Here is a 6,929-nt window from a genome sequence, read left to right on the forward strand (position 1 = left end):
TGTGTACAAGTTTATCAAAATCATGTGTATTGTGATCAGCTCTATCGAATCCCAGGTTCAATTTACTTCCTCTGTTCATAAAAAATGTCACACTTTTTATTCACAAAAAATGAGTAGTATATAATTAAAGTGGTGAGAAAGTAAGTCAGTGTAACACCCGTACTTTTTAAGTACTAAATTAATATATATCATGAAAAAAAAAATATAATAATAAAATGTTATCGTCATGTTATGCTTCTCGTTAAATATGCTTTGGAAAGTATGTATTTATTTTGGGCTTTTCAAATTTAATTAGAGTCCAATTGTCTACAAATAGCTTGGACCCTAATTATTTTAAATCCACTAAATAATAATAGTAACACCAACTTGGGCTTACAACACTTGAGCCCAACAACATGTAATTAATTTAATTGGAGCCCAATATCTCTCCAAGAAAATGGGGTAAGCCCAAGAACTCTTCTTCTTCCTTCTTTTTCCTTCCCTCTTGGCCGGTTCCTTTGTTCATGGAGACCCTTCGCCTTTCAAACCTTCCATCTTCCTCATTAATCCTACAAACCAAAGGTCACACAGTACTTATTCATGAAACCTCTTCCCTAACTCTTCCCAATACACATTACAACTTCACACAAAAAAAAAATTGAGAGAGAGGGCCGAGAGATAGAGAAGAGCCGAGAGAGAAGAGACCTTACTACCATTCTTGCTCATCCACCACCAAGTTCAATCTTTGTTTGAGGTATAATCTATATCTAATCCCCAAAGCATGAGTCTTAGCATCTCTATCATACATCATTTCACAAATTTTTTTTCCTTAACCAACTCAACAATTTAGCAATTGAAACAAATCGAATAGTTGCCGTATGAAATCAAAAAACAAAAGAACTTAACTTTATAATGATAACGTATATTGCGGGACGTTTCGGGGTGGTTCCGGGAGTGTTCGGGGCTGCGCGGTGCCTGGCCGGCGGCTGGACTCCCGGCGACGGCAGGAGGGTGGCCGCTCCAGCGGCTGGGTTGCCTCCACTCCAGGAGCGACGACCGACGGCGACGGAGCAGCAGCGGTGGCCGACGGCGAGCTGCAGCGGGCGACGGCGGCGTTCCTCCTCGCTGCGGCAGCAGCTTCTCCCGGCGACTCTGCGACGGCGGACGGACAGAGGCGGCGAGGTAGCAGCAGCTGGCGACCGCCGCAGCAGCTCCGACGGCGGTGTCGAGCCGGAGAGAGAGCGACGGAAGGGGGATGGCCTCTGCGATTGAGGGAGGCGGGTAGAGAGAGAAGAAAGAAGAAAGAAGATAGAGGGAGAGAGAGTTGACCGATTTTTGGGGAAAATGGGAGTCAAAATTGGGCAATTGTATTGATAAAAGAATTTGGGCCTTTACTTGTTTTCTTGGGCCTATTAATTAAAATGGGATGGTTGCTAGATTGGGCTCCTTTATTTGTTTAATTGGGGCTTTTAAATTAAATGAGAAGTAAGAGGTGAGGTAAATAATTAAGTATTGGGTTTTTAATTAAATCGTTGGACCGATAATTAATCGTGACGAATTATTTAATAATTCCCGGATTAATTTTGAAGGATGAATAATTTTATCCTAAGTATGAAAAAATTGCGAAGAGAAATAATTGTGATAATTAAGGTATACACTTAAAATTTTTTTTTGAAATTATTTTCGACGACATGGAAAATACGAGAAGCCAACGGAGGAAAGAACGAGCGCACGCGACGCCTTGGACGGCCGTCGAATAATCGGAAATGCACGAAAACCGAGAAAACGAATTAAAAGATTTTAATTAGAGTGCATGCATTCTAAATACCTTCGTTACCGAGAATTTATGTGAACCTTATGTATTTTCCAAAAAGGTGGTTCGCACGGCCGCTAAAGACGGAACGAGAAGCTACTTAAGGAAAACTCTAAGCTTTTGAGGTGGGCTTTCTAACTAAGTATTTTGTGAGCATTCGAACTAAATTATTTTCAAGAGCTTGCGATTTATTATATCCGGTTTGAGCATCTTTTAAAGTGATGAATTGCTTTCTAAGTGTGATTGCCAAGTATTATTTCATTCCATGACGATGTGATATATGTGTTTAAGGTGTGAAAGTGATGGTCATATGTTGTGAATTGATTGTGAAAGTGATAGCTTTTGAGTGGTTGTGAATTGCTCAACTTTGTGGATGTGATATGATGATGCTCGACCTTGACAGAAAAATGAGTTATGTTTTAAATATGTTTTTGAGGAAAAATAAAGTTTGCAAAGAGTATGTCATGCCATGTTTTTGTTTTGGAGAAATGCCTATCTGTTTGTTTAGCAAGGGAGTTGTCCCTACTAGACCTATTGAAATCGAATTCGGGTCTGACTGGGGAGTGAGTCCCTACTCAGGCTAGTGTACACTAATGGGGATCGTGAGCCGTCTTTTGGGTCGGCCGGTCTAGTGAACGAGTTTGCGGCCACATTCTCGTTCACAGGATGTTGATGAGATTGATGTTGATGTTGATGATTGCTTAGTGGGGAGTGAGTCCCTACTATGAGTTTAATCGAATTCGGGTCCTAGCAAGGGTGCGTCCCTACTCGGACTAGTGTACACGAGGAGGACCGTGAGTCATCGAACGGGTTGGCCGGTTTTCGTGCTCGTGGTAAGTGGCCCCTTACACGGCACCCTAAAGAACAGATATGGCAGTTTCTTAAGTAAATCAAGGAGAAATGATTGTTTTTGAAATGATGAGGAAATGATTTTAGTGTTTCTCGGCATTTTTAAAGTAAAAGAGTTTCACTCAACGGTGGCTTGACATAACTTTATTGATAAAATGTATTTTGGGCATGAGTTCACTGAGTGCATCAAGTACTCAGCCCCTGCATATGTTTTCCCCATGTGCAGGTTGAGCGTTGACGAGGACGGAGGATGTTGAGCATTTGGACAAAGACAATATTCAATAAATGTTCCGGTTGCTATTGTGTCTTCATACATAGTAGTAGCCAACTCTCAAATGCTTCCGCTATGCCAAGTTTTAAAATTCTGATGTTTTCTGTATTCTGTTGAAGTATGTCATTCACACTATGTTACTTCGTGATTTGAAACTTTGATTTGATAATGGAATTTCGCCTTTTGATCTACATGTCGTACCCCTTGATCGTTTCCCCCTTTCTTCCCCGCTTCTTAATTCCCCCATTAGTCGCGACCCACCGTGCTTCCTATCCTTAGGGAGTGCGGTCGTGACAGTCAGAGACAGAAATGTCGAGTGCAAAAAAGAAGCGTGACATCTTTGACATCTTTTATGAGACGGAGTGAGTAGTATAAAAATAATAAACTCAATTCATTTGATTTTAGGGACATTTTGCATTTTACTATTCCCTTTGTCTGCCATTACTTATTTACTTGTTACTATTTTTGAATAGTTGTCACACTTATTTTTTAATAGTTTTATAATGGACTTTACATTCTATTAACTCATTTTTTCCATATTTTATTATAAAATTAATATATAAAAATAAAATTCACTTTCTATTACTCCATTTGTCCTACAAAAATATGCACTTTGTGTTGGACACGGGTTTAGATATATAACTGGTGAAGTAAGAGAGATAGAAAGAAGAAGTAATTAAAGTATTGTTAGTGGAGAATGAGTCTCATTTTATTAGAGGGAAAAGTGTTTCTAAAATTAGAAAATGCATATTCTTGTGGAACGAACTAAAAAGAAAATAACGCATATTATTGTGGGATGGAGGGAGTAACACTTAGTGTTAAAGAGAATAGTTTGACTTTTTAAGCAGTGCATACCTTCCAGCTAGTGATGCCCACAGTTCATAAATCGGCGGTTCCGGTTTCAAGAAATGTGGAACCGGAATCGAATGAGGCTATTTCACGGTTTCGGTTACGAACCGCCGGTTTTCGGACGGTTCTCGAGGTTCCGGTTCGGTTTTGACGGTTTTGGCGGTTTTTTTTTGTTAGGTAATTTGGAATTTTGGAGTTATACAATAATTGGAACATGACAGTGGATAATTCAAATTGAAATAAGACGAATAAGGTGAAAATAATATCAATTTTATTGAATTTGAGTTGTAACGGACAACGATACATTACAATTTACAATACATATACAAGTGATATAATTTACAAGTGTCGTCGGAACATAAATAAAAAAAATGAAATGGGGGGAAAAAGGAAAAAATTGAAAAGGGCTTGAGCTCAGCTTAAACTTTCAAAGTTAAACTTTTCAAATTTAAGTTGAGTTGCCTACGTATCCACAATTTTATTGAGAAATCAAAGCACACGTAGTTCTCTTACCCTGCTTACCTTTTTGGTCGGTCGTGCTCGCCATTCACCGCCCCCCGTCATTGATATTGTTGAGCGCCCTCACTTCCGACCTCGTCAATGGTGGAAAAGTCTTCACCATCACTCTCTACACGGAAGTCGAAATCCGGCTCTTGTGCTCTCATGTCCGCCTTTGCCCAATCATCAAGTAACATAGTGGCTTCCATGTATTTGACGGAGAGATTGCTCCTTTTGTCGTCTAGGACACAACCGCCGATACTAAAAGCTTGTTCAACGACGATGGTGGAAGCGGGAACGGCAAAAAATCTCCTTAGCCATTATCGAGAGTATCAGAAACTCTTTCTCATGTGTTCCCTATCAATCAAGGACGTCAATTTATTGAGTAGGAGGACCTGCATCTTGAAAAATAGAGCGTGATTCCAAATATATATCTAACTCACTAGTAGCTCTAGTTCTATTGGTTGTAGCACCGTATAGATCTTGCAATTGTGATACTACGTCTGGATCAATCATGACATTGCTATAGTTCCCGCCACCAAAATCAAATGTAGAAGGACTAGGAGGAGCACGTACCTGGTGAGTGGTGTTATACCGCATTTCATATTCCGCGTAGAGAGCACGAAGTGCACTATCTAACCTTAGTTTGATTTCATCAACATTCGGAAGACTTAGTTCGAAGCCTTCTCCTCTTGTCAAGCCCATTTCGCGAAGTTGAGAAAAATCCAAATCGTACAAACAACCATAGTACATGTCTAAAATTTTATGAACACCATGCAACTTCCACTTTGGATCCAAGTATTTTGCAATAAAAAACACATTTGGAATACGCGCAAAATATTTCAACCATATAAAACAAAACAACCTTCAACTCTATGAATTGAGTATTTTTCACACATGTCTTAAAACCAATTGCCACATACATGCAATGCTCCAAAACGCGCACAGAAGTAGGATAATAAACACCGGATAACTCAACAGTGGCATTTTTGAAAGCTTGGAATAATCGAAACAAATCCATGATGTGGTCCTAACAAGAGGGTATCAAAAGCAAATCAGAAGGAACATGCGGGCAAGTTCTAAAAAAATCACATAAATATTCAATGTGGTTTAAGGTCGACTCCAACATATCGTACGTCGAGTTCCAACGAGTTGAAACATCCAAACGAAAATTGGTGTACCTGCACTGCTTGCTATGACAATATTTCTTCCAAGCTCTACCAATAGGAGCTTTGTTATGAATCAACTTAACAACAGTTCTAATAGGATCAACATACTTTTGCCACAAATCGATCGCATCTTGAACACACAAATTCAAAATATGAGCAATACATCGCACATGAAAATATTTGCCATCAATAACAGGAGAACATGCACTGATAAGTTCATCTATACTAGCAGTGTTAGTGCTTGCATTATCAAAACCAATAGAAAAAATTTTATTGATCAATTGAAATTCATTCAAAACTTGAATGATCAATTGAGTAATTTCTTGTGCAGTGTGTGGTGCGGAAAATTCCCGAAATGCAATCAAACGTTTGTTCAAAGTCCAACTGTGATCAACAAAATGCACAATGATGCCCATATATGAATTTTTGCAAAAACAATCAGTCCACACATCAGAGCAAATTGAAACTTTATGAACCAAGTTAAAAATAAACGTACCTAATTGCGCCTTCTTTTCCAAGCATTGTCTAACAACAGCTCGAGTCATAGAAGTTCGACACAATTTTCTTGCAGTCGCATTATAAACTTGTCGCATACTCAACTCAAACGCATCGTTATCAAAAGCATTGAATGGAAAATGTTTCATCACAGCAAATCTAGACATCACATTAAGAGCATTTTTGTGATCATATTTTAAAAGAGTAGTTCTACACATACCTGATGTTTGGGATGAACCAGTTGTTAGGGTTTGAATACTAGAAATCACATTTCGAGTGATTGAATACTGTAAAACTCTAATTATTATTTTCCAATGAATGCAACAGATTATTTTTGTCGTAATGTTGTTATGTTTTACATTTAATGGATGTTTATTGCATATTTAAATGTATAAGTGAACATAACAAAGTCTAAGTCTTTGTTTTAATAGACCGGTTGTGGGCTGCGCTCAATTTAAGGTACGCGGTCAGTCCTGAACAAAGAAAAATAAGAATTTTACAACCTAGATAGGCCTAGACTACCTATCGTGAAAGGTTGCAATGTCAGTTCAATTATTTCTAAGCCTTATTGAAATATGATGACGTTGGTGTGGTATAGCACTGAATGGATCTAACAACAAGACGAGTCTTTATGCTATCTACTGAAAGACGAAGTCTTGATAATTAATTTCTTAATCAATGTACGTTAGCATTGAGCATACGATATTGAGTATCTACTACTTTAACTTACCAAATGTGCGGGTTTTTCGTCACCCAACGATCCAGGTATATTGGGTAGTGGTGATCATTATCTGGCGGTGCTAGGATTGCTATTATGTTGAATCGTGCGCGAGGAGAGTCTCGTTTGATAACATCCACAAGAGGAGCTCGAAACAAGGTTTTATTATTCGGAACCTAGCTAGTTGGAGTTTGATTACTCTATGAATAATAAATAAGAGTTTCTTGCTAAGTCCACTCTTGGAAATTAAAATATGTTAATTAATTAAGTCCATAGCAGACATTGATT

General features: G+C 38.5%; 1 long non-coding RNA gene across 1 annotated transcript; it reads right to left on the reverse strand.

Annotated features, from left to right (window-relative positions):
- Positions 1-514: 514 nt before the first annotated feature.
- On the reverse strand, positions 515-1,155 carry LOC121803532. The gene is made up of 3 exons (XR_006051046.1): positions 886-1,155; positions 685-746; positions 515-548 (listed from the first exon to the last, which is right to left on the reverse strand). It is a non-coding gene; the product is annotated as an uncharacterized LOC121803532 (long non-coding RNA).
- Between the last annotated feature and the right edge of the window lie 5,774 nt (positions 1,156-6,929).

The sequence above is a fragment of the Salvia splendens genome, chromosome 5, assembly GCF_004379255.2.
Source record: "Salvia splendens isolate huo1 chromosome 5, SspV2, whole genome shotgun sequence".
NCBI lineage: Eukaryota > Viridiplantae > Streptophyta > Magnoliopsida > Lamiales > Lamiaceae > Salvia > Salvia splendens.